This window comes from Chamaea fasciata, unplaced genomic scaffold (assembly GCF_029207755.1).
Source record: "Chamaea fasciata isolate MVZ Bird 193981 ecotype frontalis unplaced genomic scaffold, bChaFas1.0.hap1 SCAF_10, whole genome shotgun sequence".
Taxonomy (NCBI): domain Eukaryota; kingdom Metazoa; phylum Chordata; class Aves; order Passeriformes; family Sylviidae; genus Chamaea; species Chamaea fasciata.
Window position 1 is genome coordinate 8,708,871 of NW_027094095.1, and position 16,642 is coordinate 8,725,512.

Consider the following 16,642-nt stretch of genomic DNA (forward strand, 5'->3'; position numbering starts at 1 on the left):
AGTCAGAGGGAAGGTGTTCTATGTGCCTGGAACACTGCTGGATTGCATCCATGTTCCCTCTGAAGTCAGCAGGGGCTGGCTTGTTATGCTATTACCTTTTCCTTCTATTTATCTTGGATGAACCCTAAAAAAATTTGTTTTAGATATCCAATCTAAACTGAGAGCATTGATATTGACATGTGAAAACCCTATCTTGGAAAACAGTTCTGCTCAAGACAGTGGATTTATTGTAAGATCAGAGCAGATTCACTGCGTGTGTCAGAGGTGTCTCCCAGACCTGGGAGGTAAAACCACACAAGGCATGACAGAAACAGCCAGATTTATGGAGGAGAGTATTGAGGAGTACATTTCTTCTTCTCTAACAGGGATTTGGGATTAGGACTTTAGTTGAGCACCTGAGAGGTGCATGTCAGTGGAAGGAGTAACCCTGCCAGTATTTGTGTCTACTGCCTGCAAAATATCAGCACAACAGGGCAGTGAGTGGCCAAGGGAAGGATCAGCACCACCCACATCTGCCAAGGGTTCACCCCACCCCAAGCTGGTGTACTGACTACATCAGTCATCCTGGACCTTGAATCAGTTTGTTGCAAAGAAATCTCTGTTCATGAACATAATTTTAAATGCAGATGAAGACCCAAATCCACCTACAGAGTCCAAAGATGAGCTCCAATTATAAGACAAGCTAGTCTAAAATGAAATCAAATGTCAGTTGAGGTGCCACCTTTGTGCCATCAAAGGACACAGGAGATGCATTTCAACCCACTTCAATAATCAGGCTTGTTCCAGCACCAACAGTAATAGTCACTTTTCCAGACAGAATTGACATAAAAAACGAGTTGTTGGTTAATTTGCTGCTTTGTTATCGTTGATTCTACAGCTATGTCCTTAAGCAACAGTGCCTGAATATAAACTACCCAGCAGCAAAATTATAACCACATTTGGATGCAGAACACAACCTTCTTATCACCAGACTTTCAATCCCATCCAGAGTTTCAGGGTTACTCATGCAAAAATAGCTTGTCTGTGTGAGTGAGCGTGTGAGGGCTGTTCCTCAGCAGCGTGAGCCTTTAACCACCAGCAGCTGGGAAGCAGCTCAGGAATATCTGTCTTTCCAGAAACATCCAAACCCAGCTCCCAGGGAGCTCCTTGTGGAGCTCAGAGCCATGTGAAGGAGCCCAAGTGATGGCCCATCTCCCATCAGCAGCACTGCCTCAGCTGGGTCAGACCCTCACCCTGCTCCAGCCAGCGCCAGAACACATCCAGATTTGCTGCTTGGCATAAGGTCATCCAGCAGATTTGCAGCTGGTCTAGCATTTTGAGGACATTAAAACAGCATGAATTTGAGCACTCATAGGGGCAGGACCACACAGGTGAGCCATGAAGATGCTGGTCCTCACCTCAGTGGGGGGAATTCCATCTCTTGTGGAAAAGTTCTGTGGTGGAAGTCTAGTGGGAAGTGTCCCTGCCCACGGCAGGACAGGTAGAACTGGATCATCTTTAAGGTCCCTTCCAGCCTAAACCCTCCTGGGATCCTGTGATTCTCTCTTTTCAGAGCTCCCCTCCAAAACTGGGCACTATATTTGATTATAACTTCTGCCTTTCCCATCCCAGATTTATGTGAATGCGTCCTGCTCCTAGGCAAGTGTTGCAAGGAGCTACTCTTGGCAAAGTTTCCAGGCCAAAAAACTAAGGAAAGGGGGTAAAAAGCAGGAATCTCCCTCGTAGGGGGAGCAGCCATGCAAAAAACAGGGACCATGAGTAGTAAAACTAATGGTGAGAAACAAGGCAGGAGCCCGTGTCGTGCAGCTGCTGGAGCAGAAAGCAGAGCCATAACAGAGCAATGGGATATTTTCCCTTAAAGAGTTTGCATTGCTCTCCACAGGAGTACAAAAAGACCTTTGCTCACCTTGCTGTGACAAGTTATAAATAGAGGTTAAAAAGATTATTAAACCTGACCACTCCTGTCCACCAGAGGAATAAAAAAACCCTTTAAACCCAAATTATTTGATGTAAGTAGGACAGTCCAACCTTTATTCTTTGCCAGGAGCTTGGTTAAATAAATGCTTTTCTCTGAGTGAGAAAATGAACTTCTCAGTAAAATCTGTCAGAAAAACCTTCCAGTGGACAAAGCATTAAGAGGCCAATAGTGCCACATCCCCAGATATTCAAAAATACTTTTTTTTCCTTATCAAATCTGCTTTTGAGATAAATAGCCCCTTTTCTCACCTACACCCTTGTGTTTTTATACACACCCACACACAGATATGTATATATGAATACATAACTATTTATTCCCAAAACTTAAAGCAGCTTTTAAATCATGTGATGAGATGTATATACTCATCTCCCAGGCTCATACCCATGCCTGAAATGTCAGGTGTGCTCCCACCTGGTTTGGAGCTGGCTCTGGACCCATCAGATGGCAAGCAAGGGATATAGATCCCAATCCTATACATCTCCAAGTCACTGCAGCTAAACCATGTTTCCTTGGCAGCTGAGAAGTGGCATAATAAGATTTCTACTCCAAAGATACGTGCCCAGAGCGTCAGGCCTTTAATTATGCAAAGGACTGGAGCCAGCTTCCTCCTGCCTTTTCAGATAAGTGGTTTCACTGAGAGATTACAGCAAGCAGAATTTGGCACCTGGCTCTGCTGGCACGAAGGGGCTTTTGTTCTTTGCCCATGCAGTCTCCTGCCACGGAAATTTGTGCTTATCCCAGGATCCACCCAAGTGGATCCAGTTGTCATGTCAGCAGATTAGTGCCTACAAAAGACCAGCAATCCTGGGCAGACATTTAGCATCTCCCAAAACCTTAGAGCTGCGTGGTGCCGATGCTCATTTGTCCTCTTTGTCCCACATTGGAAAAGCTGGCTCAAGCCCCGTTCTGCTCCAGTCCCTCCGGCCTGGGAGCTAGAAAGGAGAGAGCAAGCCCTGCTCCTCCTGAGCTGGGTGTTGCTGGAGGCAGTTTTACTGCAGAACAAACTGGTTCTGTGTGTGTGCCAGTGATACCTGGGCCATGGCAAATTGCAGAAACCAGCAGAAATTCAGCAAATCCCTCTAATGCCAGCTTGGCAGCCTTGAAACATCTTTCACTGTCTGATAACTAGACACAAAACCAGCCTTGTTTTCCTCTTTTCCAGTCTTGTGGTGGCTGATTGTAGCAAGACAGCCAGTCACCAGGGCAAGGGCACCTCACCCAGGGAGAGGCAGGACAGGGCTGCCTCCCAGCTGGGGCCGCTCCTGCTCTCAAACAGTTTCATATCCAAAAATTAGCTGAAATCAGATCTGTAAAAAGTGACTTTTAAGTTCCTATGGATACAGTGAACTGCGGCACTAGCATGAAATGTGCAGAATATGTCTTGGGAGCTTTGGGAGAAGCAAACCCTGGTGGTAGAAACTTGGGTGGAGGCTTTGGAAATTGTCTTGGTGTTGGGTTAATGCTTCTAATTGAAGTGAACACTGAAGCTAATACAGACTTCAAGGGGAAGGGTACCCCAAGGGTAAATCTTGGAGATAGTTGGGATACTTCCTCTATATTTCAATATTTACACTGAAAGACTTCATAGCTGCGTATTTACTGCGAATGTACAGAGTGAGAGTGACATCTGAAGAAACATATAGGCTTTCTTCTCCAAAGAGAAAATTGGATCGAGACAAAAATGACCTAAATAAACATCGGAAGATCATAGGAAAGTATTCCTTGGAGGCAGAGAGAAGGAATATATACATGCAGATAAGTGTTGGGTATTGTTCTTTGGGCAATTTCAGCGCATCAAAGGAGCCTGGTATCAGCCCTGGAATAACATCAGAAGAAATGTTGTCTGAGGAGAAGCAGAAAGGCTGAAAGAAATTTATCTGGCCAGAGGAAGGTACAATGAACTCTCCAGTTTTAAATCCTGAGGTGGTTTCTGACTTTTCCATGTATTGCTCATTGGGGTCGAGAAAGAGCAACTTCTCCCAGCTCAGAGGCTTGTGAGTAATGGAGAAGTGGACAAGTAGAGTTTGTGGTGGGTCCAGGAAACAGCAGTAACCTATTGGGTCAGTTTATGTGATAAATATTATCATTTATGGGCTCAGTTTTCTATTACAAGCACAGAATTGGGTAACTACACTTGTATCTGCTCTATCCTTATATTGGAGCCGTTCTGCAGCCCACTGTATCATAAGCCCAGAGTATAATTTAGGAAGGAAAAAAAATCAAAGCAAATGAGAGATGGAGTTCAGGAATACTTCAAGTGTGTGTGCGCCATGGAGCACTGACCTCAGAGTGCATTTGAAAAGGATATCATAACACATCAGTTTGGAAGCAGAATGTACTGTTTATTGCAAAACAGAAGGAAAAATCCAGGGCAGAATTTTCTCACTCCTCCTCACCTCCATTTTTCACTGCAGGTAAATCAGATTAGAAGAATGTGCACCTTCTGAAATGACTGTAAACTCAACAAACAAACTGTTGGGCCTCCTGAGCACCTCCCCATGTGAAAACAGCCTAAAAACTAAACACAGCTTCAGGAGAGAGCTGGGTTAAGTGGCTCGTCTTCAGTGTGCTGTCTGTGTGGATGAATTGACACTGCCAGGTAGAAAGAACAAATGAGCTTTTGAAAACAGATCTGTGCGCTCTGATCCAGCTGGGTGGCTTATGCCCTCTGGTTTGTCTGGGTGATAATGGGCATCAGGTGGTGGCTTGTCATTGTGTGCTGTCCCCATCAGCCCAGGAGGGCTTGAAGTAGTCAGTGAGCTGCATTTTTAGCACCCGGTTCCTCCAGTTCTCAAGTCCAAGCCCAACAACACCTCTGCAATCCAGACTTTGGGCGAGTTACTCATTGTAGGGCTGAATTACCCTACCCTGCTGAGACCCAGCACTCCAGCTGCAAAAAACCCCACAGGCAGTGAGAAAAACCTGCCCTGCATTCAATTTTCTTTCTTTGTGGCACTAACCTCCCCTCCAACCTCCGTTCCCATGCTGATGTGCTGTGACAGCCTTTTCAATCAGTCTGACATACAGCGTCTTCAGGTATTCAGAAAAAACCAAAATGTTGGGTGATGAGGGGCTTTAGATGGCTCAAAGTGTTTGGGTGACAATGAGCTTTGGGTGACCCAAAGTAGGTGGTTGGCCTCTTTTTGTGCAATTGTAGGTCCTGCATGGCAAACCCAAGTCACCAACCCCAAGTCTCCCTCTCTTTCTTCAATTCCATGGCTTACGCTGCCATATCTAATGCTTAGGAATATTTAGGAATGCCTCTGACTGAAGGGGAAAGCTGTGCCAGCCTAGAAGAACAGGTTTAGCCTGAGATGCTCTTTCAGGAAGCTCCTGCCTGGTGAGCCCTGAGAAAAGGAAACCCAGGTTTATCTTCAGCACTAATGAGAGGCTCTCCTGGGTACTCTGCATATCTGGCCAGAGCCCGTTGACCACAAGTTCAAAGACATATGAGGTTATTCTCAGGCCAAGGAGATGCTGCACTAGAGAGAAACCCCACAAGCACCCCACTGGACCCCAGAAAGAGTGTTTGTGTTTTGAACATCAGTTTCCTCCCTTTCCTCTCTTGACTTTGTGGGAGCCCCACAGGGTCTGGCTCCATCCTGATACCTCTCACAGCAAAACCTTTGGAAAGGTTTGCATGACATGGAAAGAAATGGGAGATTTAGGTCCCTTTCCCAGCCTGAAGAACCAGCCAAGCGTGTTGTGATGCATTTCAGGGCTGTATTGGGCTGACACATCACCTGGTCATGAAAGGGCCCTTCACACTCAAGCAAATGCAGTAAATGTCTGCTGTTGGAGTCACTGCCTGTGGAGGAAGTTGAAAAACTGCCAGCACAGAGAGCTGGGAAGGTGCCCAGCGCTTCCACACTTCGCTGGGGAAGGTATCCCAGTCCCTCTGGATCTCATACCCATGGTCCCAGGGCCACCATAAACAGTCAAGGTCTTTCCAGGGGACACTGCTGCCAGCACATGGTTTTTGAGGTGTCTAAGGAATAACCCTGTACAGCCTAAAGTGCTTTGTCCACCAAGAAGAGAACTCAAAGAGCTTCTTGTATGGATGTCCCCATGCTGGATTTATTTGCTGTTATTTTCCTGCCACCTTGCTGTGCTTCTTATATACCATCTATCATGCTATTTATATACTGTGTTTAGGCATCTACCTCTGTGCAACCCCATGTGGGCAGAAAACAACGCAGTGTGACCCAGCCTCAAGCCTTAAAGTGCCCTGGCTGGAGCAGAGATGACAGCAGGAGGATGCCAAGGAGAAAGAAAATTGTTCCACAAGTAATTGCAATGGGAAGATGTAGGCACGGAGGGGGAAAACCTCTGCAGGCACTGTAAGAGGAGGAGGAATGGCTGTGGGATGTGCTCTAGGGAAGGGGAGTGGGTTGTGCACCAGATCCCACTGGTAGGCACTGCCTGGACCGGCTCTGGCACTGGCACAGGTGCAGTCACACAGCAGAAATACAGCTCCTGCCCCGTGGGGCTCAGCCTCTTTCCTGGGAAATGAGGATTTACAAAAATAGGAAGCTGGAAATGTCACTACACAGCAGCTAAATATAGCCTGACCAACTGAGGAGCTGCAGCACTCACTCCAAAACCAAAGGTAGGATGGAGGGAGCTGCTGGCCATGGTAGAGGCTGCCCTGGGGAGCCTGGGCAGTGCCCACCACCCTCTGGGGGAAGAGCCTTTTCCTGATAGCCAGTCTGACTCTCTCCTGGCACAGCTCCAGCCTTTCCCTGGGTCCTGTCCCTGTCACAGGGAGCAGAGATCAGAGCTGCCCCTCGGGAGGAGCTGCAGAATGCACAGTTGAGCTGCTCTTCTATAGGGCTGCTAATTTTGCTACCTTGGAGGTGCTCAACCTGTTTCCCCCCCCTATGAAAAAAACCTTGGTTATAATTGTATGTCTGCCAAATGCTGATTTTGGGGGCTGATTCCCCAAAGGCACAGAAGCAGTGAAAGGTGGACGTGGTGTTACTGCCACAAAGATGCCGGCAGCAGGGTTGGGGCTCAACACATGAGATCAGATGGTCTCTGTTTTGCTTTTTAATAGCCAAGCCTCCTTGGGAAAGTTGGTCCAGATCCAGCATGGAGGTAAGCAAATCACTGACATCACAACAGGAGGGAAATTGCAAATTTATTTGGGGAAGGGGGAAAGCAACAAGAGACTCAGAAACTGAACTTCAGCACCAACACTAATAATAAACCACAACAATTCATGGCAGACCTGCTTGGGAAGGGGGCCGGCAGTGAGGGCAAAATGAACTAAAAGTGTCATTGGTTGGTGAATGGAAAGGCTGAGGCATCCTGATGAGGGTCCGAGTGTGGGAAGATATCTAAAAATAAACAAACAAATAAATAAAGCCCCAAAGCTCTGAGGATTTCAGCACCATCTGGAAACTCTAGACAAAGAGAGGCAGCTAGCTACTGTGGGGCTATTGAAGAGCAGGGTTTATGTGTGTGTAAACGTGTATCGCAGCTGTGCACATCACCAACAGGGGGTTGTTCTGAGCCCAGGCCTCCGAACACAAATCCAGTCGGTGATGTATGAAGTTACAGTGAAAGATGTCCCTGCTCATGGCAGGGGGTTGGGCTGGGTGACCTTTAAAGGTCCCTTCCCACCCAAACTGTTCTGTGATCCTGTGATTCTAAACCAGCCCACCAATCCCAGAGCAGCCACTGTCTGAGAAGGGCACAGTAAATCCAACAGAAAACCCACTAAGATTTGAATATATTGGTAGAAAAACAAACCAAGGGAAAAAAAAATATGTTTTTGCCAGTTTGCTGGGCTGAGGGGCCAAGTGCTGAGGGAGGCAACATTCAGTTAGAGCCCAACTCTCCATCCCAGGAACACCAAGTGTCAGGAGCTGTGCTGAACCCTGCCCAGGAGGCACTTGCAGCTGTCTTAACATTGCTTAATGCACAGGGTTTATCTCTGAGATGAAAATAAAACAAATAAGGAGGTGCAGGGCTTAATCATCATGATGAGTTTATTTCCAAGTGCACTTGAGGACACTCAGGACCACGCTGCATCCCTGATGAGATCCCTTCTCCTCCTTAGATGCCAGTTCAGCCTCCTAAAGTGAAGTTTTCTCCGAGGTGTGAAGACTTTATGGTTTAGCTATTGCTTCCACAGCAGGTTGAACCAGTGAAGGGCAGTAGAACTGCTAGGCATGAGCAATTAAATTAAATAAAATTTAAAAGTTAAGCTCTCATTATCTGAAACTGAGCACTGGAAATTAGTAGACACTTACAGTCCTAATCTCTGTTCCTCAGATCTCTGGCTGCAAAAGGAAGCAGCGTCACCCCTGTCTAATTTCCTCATCTAATTACAGGGGATTACAGAGCTGGCAGCTCACTAATATTTATGCTTTGAGATTCTGATGGAACACCCCAAAGGCAGGACTTCTGTATTCAGTGTCATGTCCAGACTCTCTTTGATTAATAACTTATAAAGTAACATGCTAATGAGAAGGAGAAGAAAGACTTTGGAGTGGCTTCACATTTACCAAATGGAAAAATAAGTATTGAAACCTAGAAGAAAGGACTTTTCAACACTTATCCACAAGAAGATCAAGTCCAGGATGACCAGAAGACCAGGTTCTGGATGCACAAGCAGCCTGAATTCTGGGATCTCCTAGTGCCAGGCTTTGTAACCCTGAAACTTCCCATAACAGACCCAAATTTCCTCTTGTACCGATACCAAGCCCAAGAAGGACCTTGCTTGAGGAGACATCCCTGCTCTTTACAGCCACCACAGTTGTATCAGGGGAGGTTTAGACTGGATATTAGGAAAAATTCCTTCATCCAAATAGTTGTCCAGCCTGGCACAACTGCCCAGGGCAGGGGTGGAGTCCCCATCTCTGGAGGGATGAATATGTGGCACGTGGGGATGTGGGTCAGTGGTGGCCTTGCCACTGCTGGGGGATGGTTGATTTCAGTGACCTTAGAGGGATTTTCCAAGGTAAACGATTCCATGGTTCTGTTCTGGTAAGTCAGTGTCTCTGGCAGGACTCCAAGGATGAGAACCAGCACTTCCAAGCTGCTTGGCTGCTCAGGCCACACCAAACTCTCACTGGATGCTGCAGGTGGAAAGGGGCAGCAACAGAGAAGGACTCCATGCACTGCTCCGTTCTGCTTTTCTGCTGGATTTGTTCAGTTTCAGGTCTTCTCAGATTTTTTCCTAGAATCACACAATCCCTGAACAGTTTGGGTTGGCAGGGACCTTAAAGTTCATCTCATTCCAGCCCTGCCATGGGCAGGGACACCTTCCACTATCCCAACTTGCTCTAAGCCCCATCCAGGCTGGCCTTGGACACTTCCAGGGATCCAGGGGCAGCCACAGCTTCTCTGGGCAAGGTGTGCCAGGGCCTTGCCACCCTCACAGGGAAACAATTCTCCCTAACATCTCACCTAAATCTGCTCTCCTTCAGTTTTTCAGTTTAAAGCCCGAGCTGCCCTACATTAACATCAGGATTTTTCCTTTCATTGTTCTAAAAAGCCGTGATTTTGTGAACCTTTTCTTTGACCCGTGCCCGTAAAATTCATGTCCCTGAAGTACCCTGGAGATATCCTGCACGGCACAACACCCTTCCTCCATCCCAGCTCTCCCTTCTATCAACCCACTAGAACAAAATGATTCAACCAAGTAACAAATACTGGAGAGACCAGTCCCTGCAGGCTCACAACAATGGTGAGAAAAAAGCTTGGCTAATTATTATCCTCCTTTCCTCACACAGGCTTTTTGTGAGGCTCCAGCAATTAAAGATGCTGCCGGGGAACAAGATAGATGGGAATTACTCTGACTTGGGGAAATTACCACCCAGAGGTTTTTGATTTTTTTGTGCTGCTATGTAAATTCCCTTTGCTCTGCTAAAACTCTTCTAACAGAATGCATTGCTTAGACAACACATTTCAATAGCTGAGTTTTAAAAGACACACTTTAAAGCTGTTTCCAGACAGCTCTGGCTTCAGAAATACAGCTCTGCCTGTATTTCTCATGTATTTCAGAGAAATACTGCTCTGCCTGTATTTTTCATGGTGGTCTTGAAACCAAATTCCTGGACGCAAATACTCTACTGACCCTTTTTCTCAGCTCTCCCAGCAAACCTTTGCCATTCACAGAGAGTTTCAACAGGAAACACAAGACAAGAGGGGAAATCACTCACCTGATTATTCATCCAAGCCAGATGTTCCCCTTCCTGGGAGAACCACCCCGTCATCCCAACACAAGCTGTACACTGTGTGAGGCAGCCTGCAGTGGTTCTCCCTCGCTCCCAGTGAGGTGAGAAGGGTCTGTGTGTGTGTAACCCTCCGATGGCTCAGGGACCGGCTGCACCTCGGCCGAGCTGGTGTTCCTCACTGTGCTGTTATCCCAGGCCTGTGCCTCCACTTCCATGAAAACTTGACCATGTGAGGAAGAAACCTTTGAGCACGAGCAGAGGCCTGTGAAGTCCTGGCCATGCTCTCTGACCCCACGGCAGGTCCTGCCACCTCTCTTGTGGGGGAACCGCTGTGCCCCAGCCTGGCTGATGGACCCAAGGCTGGCAGGTGCCTTGCTCAGTGCTGGGCCTGCTGGGCTACACAGCTCTGCTGGGAATGTTTTGCCTGAGATGTCCGACAGTTGTCTTCTCACAGCCTTGTTATGTGGTGCCTTTGCTGAGCACGGCCAGTATGTTCAAAGCCTGGTTTCCATTCATCCTAATCTAGAACCCAAAGTTTACAACAGAGAAGTTCCATATTTTTCCGTATTTTTTGCTGCCTTGTCACTTCATCAGCTTTGTTCTTAGGTTTAATCCAACACCATCAATTAGAACACAAACCATATCAGACCCAAGGTCAACCCTTGAACAAGTCCGTGAGTAACCTCCTTCCACTCTGATGCTTCCCTTGATATCTATGACTCATTATTTCTCTTCTAAGCACTTTCTCATCTATCACACTCTCTCATTTCTAAACCCATTTTGCCCATAATTAGAATCACTCTGTTTGGATAATTTCAATTTACCAAAACCTTGGTCAGGGCATCAGCTCAGCCCATCCCTTCCTAGGGATGATTATAAATGCCTGACTAGCAGCAACCTGCCTCTCAGGAAACTAGGCAATGTATTTTAAATGCTGGACTGCAAGTGATTTAATACTCTTCTTCTGCTTTCAATTTTGATTTTTTTCAGTAAATCAGATTTTCCTGGGAGGATGACCAATTTATTTTTTCACTCTACAATTTCCTGTAGAATGTAACATATTTTTAAACACAGCGAGTATTTCTCATCTCACTTGGCCGCTTCTTTTGTACAATACTGTGTTATTTATGGCATCTTATGTTCTTTTATAGTGAATATGATCTTTTATGGTTAGTTTGAAGCTGCAATTTTCCCTCTGGATATTTACTCTAGGCTTTCAAAATGTGCATAGCTGAATCCAAGAGCACTGCAAGGCTCTGGGCAGGAGGTGGGTGGGCAGCTGGCATTACCCTCGTGCTGGGGTCAACTCCTAACACAGAGGATATAATTTGATATCATATGAAGGGGAATTAAATGGGAACGTGTGAGGAGAGGGGTAGGTCTCAAGAAGCCTGATAAGCTGGCTGCTCAGTTGGAGGCTACTGCACTAAGGCATGTAGGCAGCAGCGAAGTGCTGGATGGCTAAAAGACACTTTTGTGGTGTTTTGTTGTAACTTTTGGCAAGGCTGGCCTTGCTTCACACCCTGGCTCAAGCTCTGGGGTGAAAAATTACACTGCAGGGCATCCAGATGGTCAGGAGGGATTGAAACACCCCAAAATCATGGGTTTCTGCTAATAGATGGAGAAGTGGGCAACAATTGGTGTATCCGTACCCCTGTGCAATCTGCATTCCTGCAGCCTCCACACAAGCTGCTGCTTCATAGAATCATCCTCACAGAATCCTGGAATGATTTGGGCTGGAAGGGACATTAAGGCCCATCCAGTGCCACCACCTGCCATAGACAGGGACACTTTCCACTATCCCAGGTTGCTCCAAGCCCCATCCAACCTGGCCTTGGACACTGCCAGGGATCCAGGGGCAGCCACAGCTTCTCTGGGCACCCTGTGCCAGGGCCTCAGCACCCTCGCAGGGAATAATTCCTTCCCAATACCCCATCTAATCCTGCCCTCTGTCACCTTAAAGCCATTCCCCTTGTCCTGTCACGCTGTTCCCCGTGTCCAAAGTCCCTCTCCTGGAAGGTTTAAGTAATACCATTTCCTTCAGGTAAGAAGAATTGCCATCGCAGGGGTTTCTGCTGACAGGGGTTTCCCCCCTCCTTTTGTTTAGGAGAAGCAGGAGAGGTCTGAAAAGCTCCAGCATTCCCAGGGGAGGAGGACTCCAGCTTGGCAGTCTCCAAGCGCCCTCTGGCGCAGACACAACCAGCAGCTCCAGCCAGCTCTGCCGGCGGATTTATCCAGCGAACATCCATGCCAGATGTTAATGGGGTGTTTGGGATTATGGAAAGGGGGGTGACAGCCCTGCCCCACAAGGGCAACACTCTCCAGGAGAGAGGGCCTTTTGAGAGAGGGCCTTCTCCCTGTGACAAGGGACAGGACCCAGGGAACAGCTGGAACTCTGTCAGGGGGGTTGGGATGGGCTCCAGGGAAAGGTTCTTCCCCAGAGGGTGCTGGGCACTGCCCAGGCTCCCCAGGGAATGGGCACGACCCCAAGGCTGACAGAGCTCCAGGAGCGTTTGGACAACGCTCTCAGGAATCCCCTGATGTGGGATTGTTGGGGTGTCTGTGCAGGACCAGGAGCTGGACTGGATGATCCCTGTGGGTCCCTTCCAGCTCAGGATATTCTGTGAATCTGTGCTGGCTGGACATTGGCACAGGGCTCACAAGACTTTGCTTCAGAATTTACCCAAATTTTTGGTGGTAAATGGGATCGGTGTGGTGGAATCAAGAGGATCAGTTAGTACCTGGACTGGAGCAGAGAAAGGCAATAGATGGCTCTTTATAGACCTTATGGGCACCCCAGCAGAAGACAGGAAGCTTGGAAAGAAAGAGGCGTTTCCAGATAGCATGGAAAGATAAATTTGAGGGCAACCAAGGGTGTGAAATGTGGGTCAAGAGAGCAGTGAACAATAGTAAGAAATTTGTTGAGATGACTAGAGCAGTGAGAAAGAGGGGAGGAGAAAAAGCAATGAAAAAGATGAGCAGAGCCATTCTAGTTTGGCATCGAGAGCTCGATGGCCAGACGAGATACATGAGGAGAAACATGTAGCCAGGTGGGGGTGCAAAGAATGACCAACGAGGCATCAGGCAATGAATTCTGTCTGTCAGGTGCTGCAAACACCCAGCATAGAGCTGAGCAGGAGTCAGAGCATCATTAATTCAGTCAGGTCTGCTGCAGGCAGGGATCTGCGGTTTCAGTGGGAGCATCTGAGAAAGGAGGGAATGAAACAGAAAAACCATCAGCTCCCTGGATACTCTGAAATATGAGATACAGCTGCAGCTATTTTTAGAAGCATGAAATGTCCTGAGTGGGAAGGGATTCACAGGGATCAATCATCCAGTTCAACTCCTGGCTCAGGACACCCCAAAAATCCCTGCCTGTGTATCCCTGGGAGTGTTGTCCAAAAGCCCCTGGAGTGCTGGCAGCCTTGGGGCCGTGCCCATTCCCTGAGGAGCCTGGGCACTGTCCAGCACCCACTGGGGGCAGAACCTTGCCCTGATCTCCAGCCTTCCCTCGGGTCCTGTCCCTGGAGGACTAGAGAAGGTTAACGAGTACTCCATTTACGTAGAACAGGGCTTGCAGGCTAGTTGATAGCATTTAGATTCTACTGAAATCTGCTGATAACTACTTGGACAAGCTATTAAACATCCAATTCCTATAGGTCTGCAACACTAGTAGGCCAATTAATAAATTCATGTGGATTCTTTATTAGGAAAAAAAAATGTTTTAAACAAAAAAGCTTTTGCTGACAGAAAAGAGGAAGATTAAGATGGCTTAGATTTACAGTATTATTGGTATCTCACTGCTGTGTCCCAGCAGGAGATCCTGTGGAAAATTGTGCCAAGACCAAGGATGGGTTAAAAGAGCCCACGTGTTCCTCCCAGTGATTTCTGGGAGTGTTCTGTAGAGATGCTGAGGGCCACTTTGTAAGGGGTAGGATTGTGCTTATGATGTGGAAGCAACACCCCCTGGCCTCTGCCTGCTGCCCTGCTGGCATTCCTGGGAAGCAGAGACACATGGTGAGCAGAGATCCCTGTGCTGCCCTGGAACACATGCAGCCATGGAGGCCTGGGAGACTCCCCCGGGAAGAGCTGCTGTCCAAACAGCCCCCTGTGCTCAGTGTGGGCTTGGGAACGGCTGTGGGGAGCTCTCTTGGCCACTGCTGGCAACCACAGCTCTTCCTCATGGACTTGACCAGGCTCTCCTGCCTCTCCACCAGCATTTCTTTGCATAAAATGTTCTGTGTGCACTGCAAACAGCTGCATCCAGGAGAAGTGGGTGATGGTGCCAGCAGTGCCTCAAGGAGACACAGTCTGCATAAGCAAAGGCTCCCTTATGTAAGAGTCTCGCTGTCAAAGCCAGGCCAAAACAGTCCTTTGCTTTTCTGTCATTCTTGACTCGGCGGGGAAGTGTCCATGCAAACATCCCTACGCAGAGAGGAAAGGCTTGGAACAATAATCTACTGCAAAATGATACTCTCAGGCTTTTAAAACACTTTCTGTTGGTCAGGGCCATTCAGTAAAACGTATCAAGTTGCGCTTGGCAAATAAAACCTAAGAAAAACTCTAAAAGATAGCAGTATGGAGCCTGCAAAATCTTCTGGGCTGAAATAAATGCTGGATTAGCAGCAGTGCCATGGCTCACACTTCCATGGATGTCTCATAAACACTTAGAGCAGAGTTATGCTTGAGCACGTTGGGCACAGCACCAGGATGCTATGGATTCAGGAATGTTAATGCTCTACTGCTCTGAACTGATACACTTCGATGGGAAGTCTCTTCCCATCTTTATTCAGTGCCTGGAAGACCAGAGGCTTCAGTCTGTGTGTTGTTGACTTGACAGAGAAATACTTCAATGAAATGCAAAGGAACAGCACAGCTGGCTCCAAGCTTATTTAACATCCCCATGTTTACACTGTAATACCTATGGGACAAACAGTGCTGTGATATTATTTGTTCTTCTGTGTTTTTTCTTCCTCAGAAATAAAGAATCACCACAGTCTAAGGAGGCTGGAAAAAGGCCCATATATTCATTTCTCAGTGGGACACAAGAAGTAATAGAAATCAAAGCCTTCAGACAGTTTCTCCAACTTGACCTGTGAAGCCTGGGTCAGCAGTTTTCAGTGTATAGAAAAGGAGGCTCAAGTTATCCTCCTCTTTCTGTGCACAGAAATTATAATGAAGGGTAAAGCCAAGCATCAGTCATGCAGCAAACTGCAAACTGGCACTATTTCCCAGAAACTGAAGCAAATGCAAAGGAATTTGCTTTTAGGGTTAAGCATCAGTGTCGCTTAAATACCAAATCTGCCACAAGTCACATCTGTTACAGCCTCCTCCACAGAAACCAGCTCTTTTCCTGTGGGGCTGAAGTACTTCCCAGCTTGTAACAAGGACAATTTACCTGGTGGCAGGTAGCCTAGGCAGGTGTAACACTTGCTTTGTGGAATAAGCCATGGATCCCAGGAAATATCAATGTTAAAGTCACACAGCGCATGGCAGGAGTAAGTACACAGGGACCTCCTCAAGGCAGGACAGCATTGGACCAAAGGAAAATGATGGTTTCCTCCACGAGGGGAGCAATGCTGAGAAAGGCAAAGAAAACTCCTTTTTCCATGACTGAAACCCACAGATGCCAAGTCTCTCCTGGCTGTATTGGGATAAAGGTGTCCTGCAGAGCTCCATGTGACAGTGACACACCTCCTGCAAGGGTGTGCAGGACTGCCCATGGGATCATTCTGCCTCCCAGTGCATTTGGCCAAACTAGCATCAAGCTCCTCAGCCACAGAAACATCCACTCTAGTCCCAGGGATAGCAAAGCTTAAATGGTCTTTCATTTCCAGCTTGTTTTTTTTAAATTCCCTCCCATTCTTCGACCCATGCAAGACAAAACCTTTTGTGGTTCACCTTCTGAATGTGTGATCCTTGGCCACACAGCTGTCACACACACAATCCTGTGCTCAAGAAGCTGCTCTGGGATGTTATTTGATTGGCAGGGAACTCTAAGTTTAACCTCGAGAAGATCTTCACACAAAAGACATGAAAATTCCTGCAGAAGAAACTAAAAATCAGGGTTGTTTTCTCTTAACTCCGAGCTGAAGCACATCCTGGGGCAGTGACATTCAATATGCAGACGTTTTGTCCAAAGACAAAATAAATCCTAGGAATGACAATGGCTTTAGAAACCTAGCTGCTGCCTGAAGCAGGTAACTAGTGTATTCTTATAGCATAGATGGTGACATCCTTTGGTGTTTGAGTTGCCTCTGGTGCTGCTATAATCAGTTTTCCTTTGCAGGGAAAAAAAAATAAAATAAGGTATTTCTGAGGAAGAGCCTTTTCTCCAAAAGCAGAGGGAAGAAAGCAACGTTCAGCAATGTAACCTGGGGGGCAGCATGAGTGCTTCTGACAGGGCTAAGACAAAGATACTCTGTAAACTACAAAACCCTTCTGTCCTGCCACAAGCCCTTCAGACTTACCTGTAACC